Source organism: Heterocephalus glaber, unplaced genomic scaffold (assembly GCF_053883595.1).
Source record: "Heterocephalus glaber isolate CG9 unplaced genomic scaffold, H.glaber_assembly_v1.0 deba00000122, whole genome shotgun sequence".
Taxonomy (NCBI): Eukaryota; Metazoa; Chordata; class Mammalia; order Rodentia; family Bathyergidae; genus Heterocephalus; species Heterocephalus glaber.
In genome coordinates, this window is record NW_028258138.1 from 40,292,652 (window position 1) to 40,311,440 (window position 18,789).

The 18,789-nt window shown below is 34.7% G+C and overlaps 1 protein-coding gene across 2 annotated transcripts in view; it reads left to right on the forward strand.

The window, feature by feature from the left end:
• Htr1f (5-hydroxytryptamine receptor 1F) overlaps positions 1-18,789 on the forward strand; it is a 203,939-nt gene that overhangs the window by 44,982 nt on the left and 140,168 nt on the right. For both annotated transcript variants that reach the window (XR_015452326.1, XM_087213997.1), the window contains exons 2-3: positions 1,143-1,256; positions 3,722-3,823. The gene's annotated coding sequence lies outside the window, so the exon portion shown is untranslated. The remainder of the gene's footprint in view (positions 1-1,142; positions 1,257-3,721; positions 3,824-18,789) is intronic.

Genomic DNA, 18,789 nt, shown 5'->3' on the forward strand with positions numbered 1-18,789 from the left:
CCTTGAGTTTAAGATGGCAGCAGGCTCCAGTGGGGCCCCTTGGATGGCTAAGCCTGGGGATGACTACAGCTACAATCAGTTCTCTGCATATGGCGATGCCAATGCTGCTGGTGCTTATTATCAGTATTATTAGAGTGGTGGCTACTATCCTGCGCAGGACCTGGCTCTGGCCTCCTCCCAGGAAATTGCCCCAGATGCCTCCTTCTTCCATGACGAAGCATTTAAGTGGCTACAAGGCAAGAGGAACCGAGGGCGGGAGGAAATCACCTTCGTGGAGATCAAACGTGATGACCAGCTCAGTGGGGCCCAGCAGTGGATGACCAAGTCATTGACAGAAGAGAAGACTATGAAGTCATTCAGCAAAAAGAAAGGTGAGCAGCCAACAGGCTAGCAGCTGCGGAAACACCAGATCACATATCTGATCCATCAGATTAAAGAGCGGGAGCTGGAACTGAAGAACACCTGGGAGAATAAACTCAGCCGCCGCCAGACCCAAGCCAAATATGGATTCTAGGGCTCTGGAACCCACTGCTCGCAGGATCTCCTACAGCCCAGGCGGCCCAGCCCCAGCTTCGCCTCCGGGACCCCCACTGCTCTAAGCCCAGGACCTCTTTCCCTGGACCACAGCCCTCGCCTCTGCGAGAATGATAGATTTTTCTTAACAAGTTAGAAAATTCAGCTCCTTCCTGTGACGGAGCCAGCAAAGACTTGAGTGCTGCCTCCTCAGGGCCGGGCTCTGGGGTGGGAGTTTCCCCGTCGGGTGTGATCAGGAATTGAACTCTTCCCCCAGCCTTTTTTTTTTTTTAAACAAGGGATGTCTGTTAAAATAAAACATTAAGTCTGACCAAAAAAAAAAAAGAAAGAAAAGGAAAGAAAGAAAGAAAGAAAGAAAGAAAGAAAGAAAGAAAGAAAGAAAGAAAGAAAGAAAGAAAGGCAACTATTATGGCTAAACTTCACTAAAAAAGAACATTGACTTCTCTACTTCTCTGACTTCTCTACTTGATGTTTTGTTTCATTTTTAAAAATAATTATTGGTGGGGGGAAAAAGGACAGTAATTGCTGTAGTACACCAGAGTCAAGGTGAATTAAGGGGGGAAATTTCAGGAAAATATAAGAGAAGTAATTTGTTTATTTTGTTTAAGGAGGGGCTGAGCTGTGACTGAACTGGACTGTGAGTCTTTCACTATCTTCTTGAAAGGACAAGAACATGAGGAGGCAGAGGGATGAAAGCCTTCACTTCAGTCTATCGCAATATGGTGAGCATTCTTGACCCTTAACCACAAAAATAACTTGAAAATTAGTAAGAAAATGAAAAAACAATATGCATAATCAAGGAAATAAAGACAGAAGTGATATTGGAGGGGTGAAAGTCAGCACAAGTATTGTTTCAAGGAAAAGGCAATGTATTGACTAATTAGTCCACAAAGGGTGATAGACAGTAAAAGTTTAAGGTTGAAGATGACATCCAGCATGACTCCAGAAAGCTGTGAGAAGACAGGGTAGAAACCTGGAAACAATGCTAAAGGAATATTTGGGTGAGTACTCATAATTAAGAAATCAAAGTGTAAATTCACAGAAAGGGAAATGCTCATAAAAAATGAAAAATAGGCATGAATAGTATATCAGAAAGGGTACCTGCAGAATTTTAAATGTAACAAACAATTTGATCAATAACAATTATCATTTGTAAAATCTAATTTTTGTCCTTCGTTATTTGGAAAGACAATTAGGCTTGATGCAACATCTTCCTTTGTATAACTCTAATCTTAAATATCTCAAAATAAATATGAACCAAGTCATATTCTGTATATTCCATCAAAACTTATTCCTTCCAAAATCTTCCCTAGTTTATAACAGTACTAAAAAACTCCTTAGTTACTTACTCCAAAAATATAGGTGTCATTCTTGAGTCCCTTTTTCCCTGTCTCAGCCCTATTCTTTCCATTAGCAAATCTTATTGATGATACTCCATATAACACATAAAATATACACAGTTTACATTATATGTAATCATACCCTATAAAATGCCACATGATTGGACCCTTAGCCACTATTTTATCTTTGGAAATAGTCATTTTCATTTATTTTTCTTCATATATCTCTCCTAGAAAGTATATTCATATTTTTATCTATTCATTTTATATTGCTCTCTTAATGCAAGACTATTTTAAAGATTATTCCCACGTCCATACCTGCAGTTGTACCCGGCATATTGTAGACACTCAATAATACTCAATAATGAATTCATTGCTGCAACATAAATCCTTGATTATGCAGGCCTGGAATTGTTGGAAATCAAACTAACAGGTGCAAGTAACCACCATCAATGTGCTGGACCGGGACATGTGTATAGGTATGATTTCATAAACACACTCTCTGTTGCTGAAATATATTCTTCATGTTGCTTTTTGACTAAAAATAGCCCAAAATGCCATATTGATTCAAATAAATAATTGTACTTATTTTTAACTCAATATAATTTTATAAAAATGAAAGCTCTCAAAAACAAGACAAGGGGAAGTTTTTGTTTCTATTATGAACTGTCTATCTCTGGAGCCGCTTTTCTCTACTTTATGATTTTTATACTTGGGAACATATTTTGTGTCTATCCTGTCATAGGCAAAAATGTACAGACTTATGTTCAGACTTGATGACAATGATTATAAGAAGTATTATTATGCCATTTTTTATTTCAAATTGTGAAATAGCCAAAGCATATAAAAATGTCACATTAATAAACCTGTTATCCTACTCTACAATCTCTTATTTGCCTTAACATTTTAGACAATGGCTATAATAAATGGACTCTCCACTGTGATTTGCATATATCTTACCAGTAAAGTAGTGTCTGTACCAGAACTGAAAGTCATATTTGAAATATTCAAATGATCCAAAATAATAATGCTCAGAAGCATTCTGACTTCACTGATAATGAATTTTATAGCCCACTATTTTATCATTTGTGTAGGTCTGCAGCAAGTTAATTACTAGAAATATAAGAAATAGAATATTATAAAATCTCTAATTTCTGCCTCCTGAATCTAGTAATTACAAAAATATCTCATTGTTTTCAGGTCAAATTTAATCACCTAATCATGGAGCTTTTTCTCCTTCACCTGTTTTATATGTTGGCTGACAGTCCCTTCTTTTCTCCTGCCCCTCATGCTAGAAAAGCCATTCGTTAATGCCTGCCTAGCCTTCATGTCATATATCAAATGAGTCACCCTGTCCTCTTAGTTCTGCATACAGAATATCTCTGACATATATTCTGTTTGCTTGAGCAAAATGTCTTCTTTTAAATATTGACCCATTCTAGCTCATGGAGGTGAATTCACTCGGTTTTGACTGCACTGCCACTTTCCCATAAAACTACAGAGGGCTCAGAATCATGCCTCAACGCCCACTCTCTAAAAGGTGGTAGGGTTTTGAAATGATTACATAGATGTGAAGCTTGAGATATGAGAGTCTACAAAAATTCTGTAAGTGATATGAGGCAGGCTTGATTTCATATTCCTTCTCTACTTTTTCCAGTGGTATGATCTGGATCATAATCCCCAATCTGAAAATTAATTTAACCATATTTGGCTTGGAGATAATAATTCACATTGCTTAGTGTTGTGTAAAGACTAAGACCACACAAGACCATTACAAGGTGTTTGCTAACTTATGTTGGATGCTTACCAGTAATAGTTCGATTCTTTTATTCTTGTACCACTTCTAGGTAATGTCAGATTGTGCCCAGGAAACTTTTCTACTGCTATTATTTAAGCATCACAGATTTCTTTACAAGAGAGCCTGAATAAGACCTCATATTGTGTCTCAGGTAACCTGCTTGTTTTCATGTATCTATACATCCTTATTCTATAGTACTGGAAACTGTTTCTCTCAATGCTATTTTCTTGCTTTACAACACTCAACAACCCCCATAGGTTACAAGCGAAAATAAAGACTTCTTAGCCTTCCCTACTCTATTGTCTTCACATCTTGACAGAATTAGCCTTTGCTGCACTTTCTTTTCTTTTTTTTCTAAGTTCTTTTATTGGTACATTTTAGGTATACAATTCGTTTACATTTATCATTGGGTGCTTGTACATGATGTATCTTCGTTCTTATTTTTTTCCCCATTACCTGTGCACCCTTCACCCCCTCCACCCTTCCCTATTTACATAGATTTCATTTCCATTTTTTTTTTCTTTTCTCATAGTTTTTCCTTTCCCCTTCCCCTCCTTTCACCCCTTCATCTTTGGACCTTTTTTCCTATTTTGAATTATCAATTATTCATTTTAATCATTTTAACCCTTGTTTACACTCTCAGTTTCTCACACTAGAGAAACTATTCGGTATTTACACATATGTGTCCTATTTATGTCACTTAAGAGTATGACCTCTATATACATCCATTTAGCTATAAATGACTCTAGTTTTTTGTTCTTTATGGCTGACTAGTACTCCATTTTATAAAAAAAAAAAACACATCTTCTTTATCCAGTTTCCAATTGCTGGGCACTTGGGCTGCTTCCAAGCTTTAGCTATTACAAACTGTGCTGCTATGAACATGGGTGCACATATATCGCTGTGGTATGATTCTTTTAATTCTTTGGGGAAGATACCCAGCAGGGGAATAGCTGGGTCAAATAGGACCTCTAGTCCTAGTTCTTTGAGGTATCCCCATACTGATTTCCACAGTGGTCGCACCAGTCTACACTCCCACCAGCAATGGAGAAGTGTTCCTTTCTCCCCACACCCCTGCCAGAATTTGTTATTGGTTGATTGCTTGATAGCAGCTATTCTTTCTGGAGTGAGGTGGAATCTCAGTGTTGTTTTCATTTGCATCTCTCCAATGACCATTGATGTTGAACATTTTTTCATGTATTTATTTGCTGCTTTTACTTCTTTGTCTGAGAAATATCTGCTCATTTCAGATGCTCATTTTTGAATTGGGTCTTTGAATTTGGGGGGTCTGATTTTTTTCAGTTCTTTGTGTATTCTAGATAGTAGTCCTTTGTCTGAGGTACAGCTGCTAAAAATTATTTCCTACATTGTAGGTTGTCTCTTAGCTCTGTTGATGGTTTCGCTTGCTGTGCAGAAGCTTTTTAATAAGATGAGATCCCAGTTGTTGATTCTTTGTGCTAGTTCCCATGCTACTGAGGTTTTGTTCATAAAGTCTTTTCCTAGGCCAATGTATTCAAGAGTTCTACCTAACTTATCTTCCAGCAAGTTTAGTGTTTCTGTCTTAATATTTAGATCTTTAATCCCCTTTGATCTTAATTTAGTACATGGTGATAGGTATGGATCTAGTTTTAATCTTTGGCAGATTGAAATCCAGTTTTTCCAGCACCATTTATTAAATAGGGTATCTTTCCTCCAATGATGGTGGTTGGCTCCTTTGTCAAAGATGAGGTCGCTGAGTATGTCTGGAGTTGTTTCTGTATCTTGTAATCTATTCCACTGATCCTCAGGTCTGTTCTTTTGCCAGTACCATGCTAATTTTATCACAGTAGCTTTGTGGTATAGTTTCAAGTTGGGGATTGTGATACCCCCTGCCATGTCTCTGTTGCTTAGAATTGCTTTTGCTATTCTAGGTCTCCTCTGGTTCCAAATGAATTTTTGTATTGTTTTCTCTAGTTCTGTGAAGAATATTGTTGGAATTTCAATCGGCATTGCATTAAATCTATATAGTAGTTTTGGAAATATGACCATTTTCACTATATTGGTTCTTCCTACCCAGGAACAAGGGATATCTTTCCATTTTCTTATATCCTCCTCAATCTCTTTTTTCAGAGTGCTGTAGTTTTCAGTGTAGAGGTTTTTTGCTTCCTTTGTTAGACTGATTCCTAGATATTTCTTTTTTTTGGATGCTATTGTAAAAGGAATTGTTTCTCTAATTTCTCTCTCAGTGAGTCTGTTATTTGTGTACAAGAAGGCAATTGTTTTTTGAGTGTTGACCTTATATCCAGCTACTCTACTGAATCTGTCAATTAAGTCTAGAAGTTTTTTGGCAGAGTTTTTTTGGGTCTTCTATGTAAAGTACCATATTGTCAGCAAATAATGGCAGTTTAACGTCTTCCTTTCCTATCTTTATTCCTTTTATTTCTTTCTCTTTTCTAATTGCTGTGGCTAATGTTTCCAGAACTATATTGAACAGGAGTGGTGATAGTGGGCATCCTTTTATTGTTCCTGATTTTAGCATGAAAGTTTTCAGTTTTTGACCATTTAGTATGATGTTGGCTGTTGGTATTCCATAGATAGCCTTAATCAGGTTGAGATAAAGACCTTCTATTCCAATTTTCTGTAAGGTTTTTATCATGAATGGGTATTGGATTTTGTCAAATGCCTTTTCTGCATCTATTGAGATGATCATATGGTTTTGTCCTTGACTCTGTTAATATAGTGTATTACATTTATTGATTTATGAATGTTGAACCAACCTTGCATCCCTGGGATAAATCTGACTTGGTCAGGGTGTATGATCTTCTTGATGACCCTCTGTATTCTGTTCGCCAGTATCTTGTTGAGGATTTTTGCATCTATGTTCATTAGGGAGATTGGCCTGTAGTTCTCTTTTTGGGTTGTGTCTTTCCCTGGTTTTGGAATCAAAGTAACACTTGCTTCCAGGAAAGAATTTGGAAGCCTTGCTTCCCTTTCAATTTCTTTGATGAGTTTAAAGAGTAATGGTGATAGTTCTTCTTTAAATGTCTTGTAGAATTCAGCAGTGAAGCCATCAGGACCTGGGCTTTTCTTTGTTGGTAAGTTTTGTATTACATTTTCAATTTCCCTCATTGTAACTGAGGTGTTTAGAATTTCTATATCTTCTTCATTTAACTTTGGCAATTCATATGTATCTAAGAATCTGTCCATTTCTTCTGTGTTTTCCATTTTATTGGAGTACAGGTTCTCAAAATAGGTATTGATGATCCTCTGAATTTGCATTAGATCTATTGTGACTTCACCTTTTTCATTCTTAATTGCATGTATTTGCACCTTTTCTTTCCTATTTTTGGTAAGGTTGGCTAAAGGTTTATCGATTTTATTTCTTCTTTCCAAAAAACCAACTCTTTGATTCATTGATTTTTTGTGTTGTTCTCTTAGTCTCCATTGCATGGATTTCTGCTCCGATCTTTATAATTTCCTCTATTGTACGAGCTTTGGATTTGTTATACTCTTCTTTTTCTAGGAGCTTGAGGTTCTGCATTAGGTTATTTATCTGAGTTTTTTCTGTTTTCCTAATATGGGCATTCACTGCTATGAATTTCCCATGTAGAACTGCTTTCATTGTGTCCCATAGATTCCTGTATGTTGTAGTGGCATTTTCATTTATTTGTAGAAACTGTTTAATTTCTTCTTTAATTTTTTCTGTGACCCGTTGGTTGTTCAAGAGGGCATTATTCAGTTTCCATGTGTTTGTAGGGGTTTTGCGGTTTCTTATGTTACTGATCTCCAATTTTATTGCACTATGGTGTGATAAAATACAGGGGGTAACTTCAGTTCTTTTACATTTACTTAGACATGTCCTATGAGCTAGCATGTGGTCTATTCTGGAGAATGGCCCGTGTGCAGCCAAAAAGAATGTGTATTCCAGTTTTGTGGGGTGGAACAGTCTGTAAACATCTATTAAGTCCATTTGCTCAATAGCTTGGTTCAGTTCTAAAATTTCCTTGTTAACTGTTTGTCTAGATGACCTGTCTATTTGTGATAGTGGGTTATTGAGGTCCCCCACTACACTTGTGTTAGTGTTTATTTGGTTTTTCATGTACATTAATATTTGTTTTGTATAGTTGGGGGCATTCATATTTGGTGCATATATATATTTAGGACTGTCGTCTCTTTCTCTTGGATTGTTCCATTCACAAGGATGTAGTGACCATCTTTGTCTCTCTTAATTAGTTTGGGTTTGAAATCTACTTTGTCTACAAATAAGATTCCTACTCCTGCTTTTTTCTGGGTTCCTGTCGCATGGAGAACTGTTTTCCATCCTTTTACTTTCAGTCTGTGAATTTCTTTTTGAGTTAGGTGTGTTTCTTGTATACAGCATATTGTTGGATTTTGCTTCTTAATCCATTCTTCCAGTCTATTTCTTTTGATTGGTGAATTGAGGCCATTAACATTGATGGTTATAATTGATATATACTGATTCATCCCTGTTATGATGTTTTACTTTTGTTGGCTCTTTTATTTCTTTTTTTTTTTTCCCCTTTCCCTTTAGTTTCTTACCTTGCCTGGTGGCTTCCCTCTGTTGGGCCTCATGGAGTTGTGACCTTCATTGTCTTTTTCTAGGATATTGTTTAGAATTGCTTGTAGTGCTGGTTTGGTGTTCTTGAAATTTCTCAGGTGTTCTTTGTCGTGGTGCTGCACTTTCTTTTCACCTACCTGGCTTCCTCATAAAGTTCATGATGCCCCTCATGTCCGGTCTCTTTAATTAGTGTCCAGTAAACCCCCAGTATTCTCAAATAAAATCCTCTGTAAAACTTAGCCAACCTTCATTCCACAAAATCAGTTTTTCACAACTTAATGTTTTCCATGTCCTTTGATATAGTCCCGTAATCATGTAACTTGTCCCATTAGTACTATTTGTATACTATGTATCTTAGTCACTGCCACATAAATTCTTTGAATGCGTAATAGCAGTCCCACAGTGCCTAGACTGTGCTTAAAGGTCCAAAAATAATTATTGGGTAATGTAAGGTGTTTCTAGCACTATATCTATTGCCCTTAACTATTTAATATTTTTTTTCTTTTCCCAGTCATATTATCTGAATTTTGTCAAACTGTGCTCCACTTTTAATTTTGTATCATAAGTAAATTTAACTTCTAGGTGAATGCTGTTTTTATATAATCCTGAGCACCAAGGCTTAATAGCCTAGATAAATATTTCAATATATATGCTCCCCATTTGCATGAAAATAGAATTCTGTAAATGAGATCAATGTTGAGAAATTTCAAAACTCTTATTCAAAAAATCCTTAAATTACTCATGTTTTTTCCAGTTTATTAAGTAAATAAATTGGGAACCAATAAAGCACAATTTGAACAACCTTCAAAATAAACACTTGTAATTAATCCCCGATGTTCTTTCCCGTCTCTAGTTTGTGCCTAACAATGTATCTCTACCATGCTGGTCCTGAGCAAAACTTCTCACTTGGAAAGGGATGAAGAAATGTAGGATAACTTGATATTCAGCTATTGTGATGTATTTAACCTCAGTACCACCAGTTAAATATCACAAATTCATTGGAACTGTACCTTTTGCCTCTAGGGTAACATAATGAACTTCTGTGTTTCTCTCCAGTTCTTCATCACTAATAAAGGCCAGAGAGAGCAGAGCATTAAAAAAATCTACCAGTAAGCTTGCTCTATAGTAGGCCTAGATCAGAAGGTTTGGAGATTTCTATTCATCCCTCTGGGGAGGGAAAAGTAATTGTACTCTTCCTTTCCATATTTATTTACATGTGCTTATATTATTTTCATTTTACCAACTTCTTATAAATTCTATTTCACATTTCAAGAAATCTGGTAATTTATTGTATGTCTCTGTATTCTTCAGCTTATTGGAGAATTTTCAAAAGCCCATTTTGTGAAATAACTGACAAAGTGGAGAACTTGCACTTCCTGACATAACATGAGCTGGGAGTGTCATTCAAGTTTGATTAGCTAAGTATTAAAAAAAATATGCTTGGGAAAAGATGAGAATATTTTTAGCTTCTTTTCATTACTTGAAAAGGAATTTTAAACAAATTCAGTTTAAGAATAAATACAACTCTTAATTATCTACAACAATGGAGAACAGAAAATTGAAATCTACAGATAACTGAAAATTTTATTTTAAGAACATATTAAATCTTTGTTCCCAATGAGCTTCTTAACTTTGCTTAGACCTCAGAATTAATTTATGTAGATTCTATCATTTATATTTAAGATACCTCATGCTTTACTGATCAGTATAAATTAGGCACTCAACAGAGAGTAGCTGGTAAAAAAATATAATCAGAAGCCAAAGACTTGAATCAACCACAAATTTCATATCTAACCCTTGATAATTTAAAATAAAATAAATCTTCATTTTGGTTTTATAGTAGCAATAGACATGCTAAAATAGAACTAAATACAAAACATTTGCAGTGAATATTTTGTAAATGAATTCACAGTAGAGGCAAACATGTTGCCTTTTTAGGAGAACAAAGCTGCATCATTGTCAGTTTGAAAGTTATATTTGAGATATCTGAAACTTTTGTGAAGAGTTTCAGAAAGGGAAAAATCTCCTGGATAGTGGATAAAGAAAATATTTTTTCTTTGTTTCATTTGTTTGTTGTTTTGTCTGCCTTCATCTTCAAAACCATATAACACGGTTTAAATGTTTGAAAATCACAACTTCCTTACTCAAAATTTCTCTTATGCTGAAGGGTCTTAATCAACAACCCATTTTATTCAGTTGTCAAGGAACAGATATGCATGTGAAATTTGTGCTTCTTGTTTAGAATTTTTAAGCTGTTAAGTATAACAGCTTTGTCTCTGTCTAAAGTGCTCTTTTTTCTGACCTTAAATCTGCTGGTGATGTTGCCATTGTTTCCATGAGCAGACTGCTTCCTCTGAGAGTTGTTTATAAATCAAGGAATATAGAGCAAAGAGGTTTCTGCCTCTTGTAAGGGCCCAGAATCTTCCCAATCTGGAACTAGAAAAAATAAAAACTTTAATTGTTTTCTTCATAAAAGCATTTCCCTAGTGTTGTCCCTAAATGAAAATAACCTAATCTACTTGTACAAAACCTGCACATTTCTTAGTCTCATTCCTGCTGTTCTGGATTACTACCTCCAAGCTGGAACCAGGGAAATAATATTTTAACAAACACCCCAGGTGATACCTATACCCTAAAAAACTTCAGAATTAACAATTACATATTGAATCTTGATTATGTTTAAAGGAAAATTATTTTGTAGCCTAGGCTACATAGTGAGTTTCAAGGCTGACCTTGAACTCACTGTGTAGCCCAGGCTGGTCTTGAATTTGCAGTAGTTCTCCTGTCTCAGCCTCCCTCCCCAGTGCTGGGATTATAGGCATGCACCACCAGATCCAGCTTTCTTACTGTTTAAACTCTATTGTATAAAAACTTACACGAATTTGACATTTATTAGCTATTATATATCTAAAGATGACGTCAAATATCAGAACATATGCATAGGTTATATGCAAATACTATGCCATTTTATAAGATAGTTGAGCATGCAAGCATTTTTGTATCAGCAGAGGTCCTGGATATAATCCTCCACAAATATTGAATTATGATTATATTAGATGTAAATGCCAAGCTGGGAGTCCTCTAACCAGTAAACTACATGTAAAATGCAATTTCTAATTCAGAATTATAAAGTTTCATTCAGAATTATAAAATTATATGCATATGTATGATTATGTGTGATCAGCAATAAAGTGAACGTTGATGCCTCGTGCCATCCAATGGAAAGATATCCTCATAAAAACTTTATGGTGTGTCATCACTCACCTTATATGCCCAATCTGGCACCATGCGACTGGCTCTGGCTCTTCTCCAAAGTCAAAATGACCACAAAATGTAAACATTTTTAATTGATTCAGGACAAAAAGACAGCCACAACACTGCAACTTCAGGCATTCATGAAAGAGGACTTGCAGAACTGCTTCAGAAAGTGGTAGGAATGATAGGTGTGTTTGAAGTGAGGCCAAGTATCTTGAAGGGAATTAATGGCAATGTGCCTTTTATGTTAATAATTTTTTAGATTTAAATATTCATCACAATTTTCAATCACATCTCATATGTATGTATTTATATGTACACATAAATAGTCATAAATGTGATTATATACACATCAAAAATTAAAATAATTTGGGTTTAAAGGCCAGATATTATTTTAGAAAAGGAATTTTTTTCCTTTTTCCAAAGCTGAGATATTTTCCACTAGTATGTTATTATTTATTTGTTTAGGCCTAGGAAAGTTAGTACAGGTGGTGATTACAACTGCAAGGGATACATAAAGGGTATGATCTGTAATGTTTATCACAGTGATAAACACAGATCAATGAACAGTGATGAGTGAATGAACAATATCTTAGTCCAGGGGTAGGCAATCCATGGCCTACAATCCACATCCAGCCTGTGACCTATTTTTCTATAGCCCTGGAGCAAGGAATTATTTTTGGAATTATTTTTAGACTCATTTTTAGATTTTTTAATACTTTATGTATCAGAATAATGATAATATTTCACGACAAATAAAAATGACAGGAAATCTACCAATAAGGGTTTATTAGAAAGCAGCCACCTTCGTTTGTTTTGATAGTATGTACACCTGCTTTTGTGCTGCAGTGGTAGAGTTGAGTAATGACAGCAGAGACTATATGGCCTGCAAAGTTGAAAAACTTTGCTGTCTGTCCCTTTAAAGAACGTTTATTGATACCTTAATTTATACAAAATGCCTTAAAAGTAAATAATGGATCTGTAATCGAAGTCAGGTGTTTTAACTCCAAATTGAATACCTTCCCTGATATTACTCTGAACCTAAAAAATTAATTTTTGTTCTGGACCTTAGTGTCTGTTCTGGAGTTTCTTGGGATTAAGAGAACTGTATTCGGGCCTGGCTATATATTTTGTAGGGACTAGCAGACAGGAAACACTGTAAGCTGTAGATGTACTAAGTATGGAGTCTGCAGTGGAGGTGCCAGTCCAGATATGGATGGCAACATCTTCCTCTCCCCTGCAGCAGAGGGTGACAACGACCAAGGAGGGAGGGACAGTCAAGTGGTATCCAGAGAACCAGAAGGTAGAGGGATGGAAGGATTGAACATGCACTGAAGTTCTAAGCCTTTGGCTTCAGTTCCATTGTCCCAGTGGACTTCATTAAAAATATAAACTCAAAGATAAAATTACTAAAAATGTTGAGAGAACAATCACAGAGCCATTTTGAGCCTGATCACACTGCCTCGCTCCCTAGGATACTAACTCTGCCTACTACATAATGGAAGATGTCTTCATCAATTAAAGGTTCTATTTGAGCCCCAGTTTATACCGTGGTGCAATGTACTACTGATGTCTATCCCTAAAATTTAGGAAGTCACAATAAAACATTCATATGAAATAATTCCAATATTCTTAGTTGTTTTTCAATTTCCTGTGCTTCCTTCCAGAACGGAGATAAGAAACAGTATTTCCACCACAAAGACTAAATATCATTTCCCTTCTCTTAAGGTGTTCAGATTTCCTACTAGTATAAACTAGTAATGGATAAACCTTTCATGCTCCTAAAAAGATGTCCATATTGAGCCTAAAGTGAGCCACTAGATACATCCGCTTTGCTACTGGGTACATATTAGCTAGTCTGTACTCTCTGGGTTTCTGCACCTTAAAAAGCAAACAGCAAACATCCCTTAAGTCATTTTCAGAGCCTTGCATTTGTTGTAGTGTGACAGTCCAAACAATCCTAACTTGAAAATATTACGGTCACAGCCAGGTTTGGGGATACATGCCTGTAATCCCAGCACTCGGGGAGTTTGAGGCAGGAGGCTGGGAAAGTTTGAGCCCAGCCAGAGGAATTTAGTGATTTTGCCAGAACCTGTCTAAAAATTATATATGTATATATTTAAAAGAGAATAGGGATATAGCTCAATAAAAACATCCTGGGTTTAATCCCCAGGACTGAAATCTATATCTATCTATATCTATCAATCTATCTATCTCTCTATCTATTACACACATATATAGAGATAGATAGATATAGATATCTATCACAAGCACTAAACCTACACCAAACCTACTATAAAGCAACACTGAATCTATAATAATCCTAGAGATTATTCTCAAGGATTGTATTTAAAAGGAGAGCGCACCCATTCTCTGTACCACAAGTAAAGCAGTCAGCATGCATTTCATTATTTATCAGTGCCCATTTAGTCATGGATTTCATACTTGTGTTCAACTTCTTTAAGGGGGTTGTGATTCTAGTAAACCATCTCAGAGTTTAGAAAAGAAGGCAATAAACTTATTCTATTCTAGAGAGCTAAGATTGTGAATAAACTCAGTATATTCATTGAAAGTATCTTTAGCAAGAGGATTCTCTTACCCATTGAGATTTTGTTTGTGTTTAACATGAGGAAGGACATTTACTCTTAGTTTTTGCATTCTTAGCTTGGAGTTACATAGTAATGTGTCCTGGTAAATAATAATCTCCCAAAAGATTTTATTTTTTTCCCCCTTTAGTCACATTTGATTACTTGGAAAATGAATATCTGTAACTGGTTTATTTTTTTCATAAAAACTGTTCTTTTGTTGTGAATAGTAGTTTATCCATTAATATTTTAAATTCACTTTGTTTGCAGTTTATTAAGGATTGATATTTATTTGTATGTTGGCAAACCCCATCAAATTATCACTTCAAATTATATTGGTAATGACCTATCTCAGATTAGCTGACAGCACTACTCAAAAGTAATTCACCCATCCTTTACATACTTCCATGAGGAAAAAGTTTTAAAATATATGTAATCAACACTATCTTACATCTTCTAAAACTAACGGTCAAATGGATTGGGCCAGGTGTTAGAGGAAAAAAGAACAAAATCTTGGAGACTTTTGTACCCCTGTATCTTACTCATTTCTATTCCTAGTTTTATATTTTATAAATTGATGATTGTAACTCAACTTTAAGTTATTAACATAGTATCATTACAATAAAAGAAGACAGTAGTATAGGAAGAACATTTCATATCAGTGATATGTTGTGACTAAGTTTCTTTGGGGATCTTTTTCTAGCAGGTTTGTTGTGTTCACAAAACAATTTAAAATGGTATAGTTTCCTTAGCACAGTTTATTAATCAATAGATTCTCTAAATATTCACTTTCAATAATATTAAATCATGTTTTAGTTACAGATATCAGAAAACTAATCAAACAATTTTCAGATAGTTTAGTGGGAAAGGTATTTAGCTCACATAACTGAACAGGTCATGAGTTCAGGGTCTCATACAATCTCGTAAAGTCTCAGTTGCCAATCCCATTGCATGATATGGATCCATATATTATTTGAAGTTTTCAGATATTTGAATCTTTACCCTGACTACTCATGTATTCTTAAATTCTTTTCACTCCTGCTTTCTGTAAATAATGATTTAACTACCTCTCTGAATCCATCTTCTTATCTCTGTACACCCCTCACCTCACTCACCCCAAAGCAGGATCTACTCTATATGACTCAAACCGACTAAGTCCATGAGCTAACAAATCACAGACAGATGCTGACCACAGTTCTGCTGGGCCAAGACTGATGCTGTTTCTGTTATATTACCCTGTAGAAGAATTATTATCTCATTCATCTCTTTAAATCCTCAATCTTTGTATGAGTTTCGAGAAGTCACATTGCTGTAGCCTCACACAAGAGGAATTTTTATGTTTGCCTGAAAATCTCGGTAAAAATTCATGAAAATGCTGTAGTCCTTTTCTTCCTTCTCACTCTGACAATTCCTTACACCATTTGGGCTAGTGCATTTATTAGAATCAGTTTGCTGAATGCTGATTGTTGCGTTTACATTTTGAAACTTTCAATTTTTACTAAAATATACTATGCATTATATGTTTAAAAAGGAATAGAGGAACAGAAGTATTGTTTCATTATCTCACTAATTGTATTAACAAATATATGAAGGTGGTACAAAGGAGTTTAGGAACTCTGGTCATTGTAGTGACTAGTTTGAAGAAAATACATTCTCTGCATATTATTTGAAATTCAAAACTTCTGTGAAGTCCTTAAAAGCTTGAATAAAATAAATATCATTTTGAAGATCCCTAAGTACTTTTGCTCGTACTTCACTTCTGGTAACATATTTTTTATTCTTCCCTAAAATTATTTTTTGGGGATAGGGGTTGAGACAGGGTCTCACTATGTACCCCAGGCTGAACTTTCAATGATCCTCCTGCCTCAGCCTCTTGAGTGTTGGGATTACAGGAGTGACTACCACTCCCAGCTACTCCCTCTAAAATTAGAGATTAATTACATTATGAAAGATTCCTTTTCCATTAAGTTTATCCTCATTCTTTTGGAAAATTAAGAATCTTTCAGCACTCAAAATAATAGATTTGATAATGAGATTTGACACATTAGAATATGTTATAAAATATCACATAAGCTATGTGTAATAGAATTTCAAGTTTCAAAAGTAGTTTTCTAGAGAAAAATTATAAAATAATGGCAGCTACTAAGTTATTAAGCCAAAGAAATCATAATGAAATATTACCATGTATGTGATAGCCTTAAAATTTCTATTTCAAAGCAGTACCCAAACTCTGGAGGAAAAACAGTAGACTAGGAATCTCTACAGATCATAAATCAAGAAATGCTTTAAGATGTTCCTTTTATAAAACAACCGTTTGTCACTTTGTCTCTAGTGTATGAAGAACTCTGCCCCAGGAAAAAATATATTTTCTTCCCTCAGAGACCAAAGTCAAGTAATTTTCAAAAGCTGAAAAACTCCTTTAAGAACTATAGAATAAGGGGCACAGAGTGAAGGACATGCTTTATAGATGCTGTAGTTTGTGTAATAAAGCAAAGTGTTGATCAAGGTTCCCATGTTCAGGCAAGCTTTTATGACCTCTGCCTTGAAAGCAGGCCTAGCAAACCTTTATTCAAGTTGGCCTGTGTGATTGAAACCCCAGAGATTTTACCTCTATGGCGGGTATTTGGAATGCTGCTAGAAGCTTTCTATCAGAAATAGTTAAGTTATTCAAGAACAAGCATGTATTCGAGTAAGTCATTCAAGAGCAATCTCAGAAACAAAAATATTAATAAGAAAAAGTGAAAGCAACTTGTAAAATCTTTATGAAAGTGGTCTCTTGACTTAAGGTAATATTCATGTTTGACTGAATTCTGTTCAAGGTACTATTTATTTAACAATACATACTTTCTGTTCCAAGCTAGTAATTGTTAGTTGTGCTGTTATTGAATGTATTTTCTAATATTTCTGATGTTTACGTCGTATGTGTTGTTTTCAAATACCTTTTTACCAAATATAATAATTTTCTTGCTATAGCTGCTGTATATCACCATATATATCAGCATATATATATATATATATATATATATATATATATATATGCTCTACCACCTTCCTGGTTTTTTTCAAATAAGTATGTTACTATGTATCATTCAAGTTCTCTTTGAGTTAATGTATTTTTCAGATATTTTTGGATATTTTATATGTCGTTTTTGTTTTTAAATTCTGATCTCTTATTTGGAAATGAATATACATTCTCCAGAGAAAATGTTACCTTGGTATCTTCACTCAGAAATTTCTCCCCTAGATTATAAATTCCTGAGGTGCATGGGTATAATTCATCAAATCTCTGGCACTTAGCATACAACAGGCAGCCAGTTCTTCAGACATTTTTAGTGGAGCCCTAAGTATGTTCTACCATTGTTCTAGAATGAGAGGTAAGCAATAATCCGAAATCTCCACTGTTGTAGAGCTGACATTCTCCTGGGGAGGAGACAGTGCTACAGATAATTAAACACATAGTCATATAAAAATAGTATGAAAACAAAAAACATAAGTGAGAGAAAATCCAAATTTATACATCTTTATGATTTAAGAAATGAGATAAATAGGGAGGGATGGAGGGGTTGAAGGGAGGGCAGGGCAATGGGGAAAAAATAAGAACAAAGAGAGATTATGTAAAGGTGCAAATTTCCAATGATGAATGTCATTATATTGCATACCTAAAATGTACCAATAAAATTAATTTTAAAAAAGAAATGAGATGATGTGCCCAAAACAGCTAGACAGTCATAAACTCAGCATTTCAAATTTTTAAGCTATGTATCTAACGTTTCCACAACTGAGTACTGGCTTTTAGTACTGGACCCAAAGGAAGGCAGTATTTGTCAATATCACAAGCTCCTTTTCTTTTTTTTTTTTTCTTGGTACCGCAGATCGAACTTGGGTCCTTGCGCTTACGCAGCAGGCGGCGAAACCACTGAGCTAAATCCCCAGCCCCAACAAGCTTCTTTTCTTGAGCATAAAGTTTGAATGAGTATCTTCTTATTTAGATACAACTTCTATAAAAATAATTGTATCTTAATTACATAATAATATTTACTGTTTTGAAAGAGAATGTCAAGTTTTTCTTGAGGGAGTTGAATTTTAAAGTTGTTTTGCAGGGATTTCCTAGCAGATGAAAGTATATAATTTTATAGTCATTTTCCTGTTAATTTGCTTTAATTAAAATTAAAATAATATCTTAGTATATTTTAAAATGTCAACTTTTCATGTTATTTTTATGTTTTATGTTATATAAGGAAAAATATAAAAGTATGCACAGCACAAACATCCAAATACAAAATGAAGGAAGACAGGAATACAAAATTCATTAGACATGTAAATGATCATTTAACATATGAAAATGTACAGTCATCCAAAATCAAATAAATTAAAATTAAGTATTTTTTTGGTTTAGTCTTGAAAACTAAAGATTTATAGATAATAATGACAGTTTGCAAATGTCATTTTCATCATATATTTCTAGAAGGGAAGTTAATGGTCACAAGTTTACTAGAGTTCTATTTGACAGTACATATCAAGAATTTTTAGAACTTTTATAGTTTAGATTGAGGAATTCTACTTCAACAGTTCTTGAAAAATCTTGAGAAGGTAATTTTAGGTTACTGGGTTTTAAAGAAGTCTAGAATTTCAAATATTATATAAAGAATGCATTTTCTTTATGCAAATGTTAGATATAAGGACATGTTCAGAATTGAAAAAACAATGACATAATTTAAA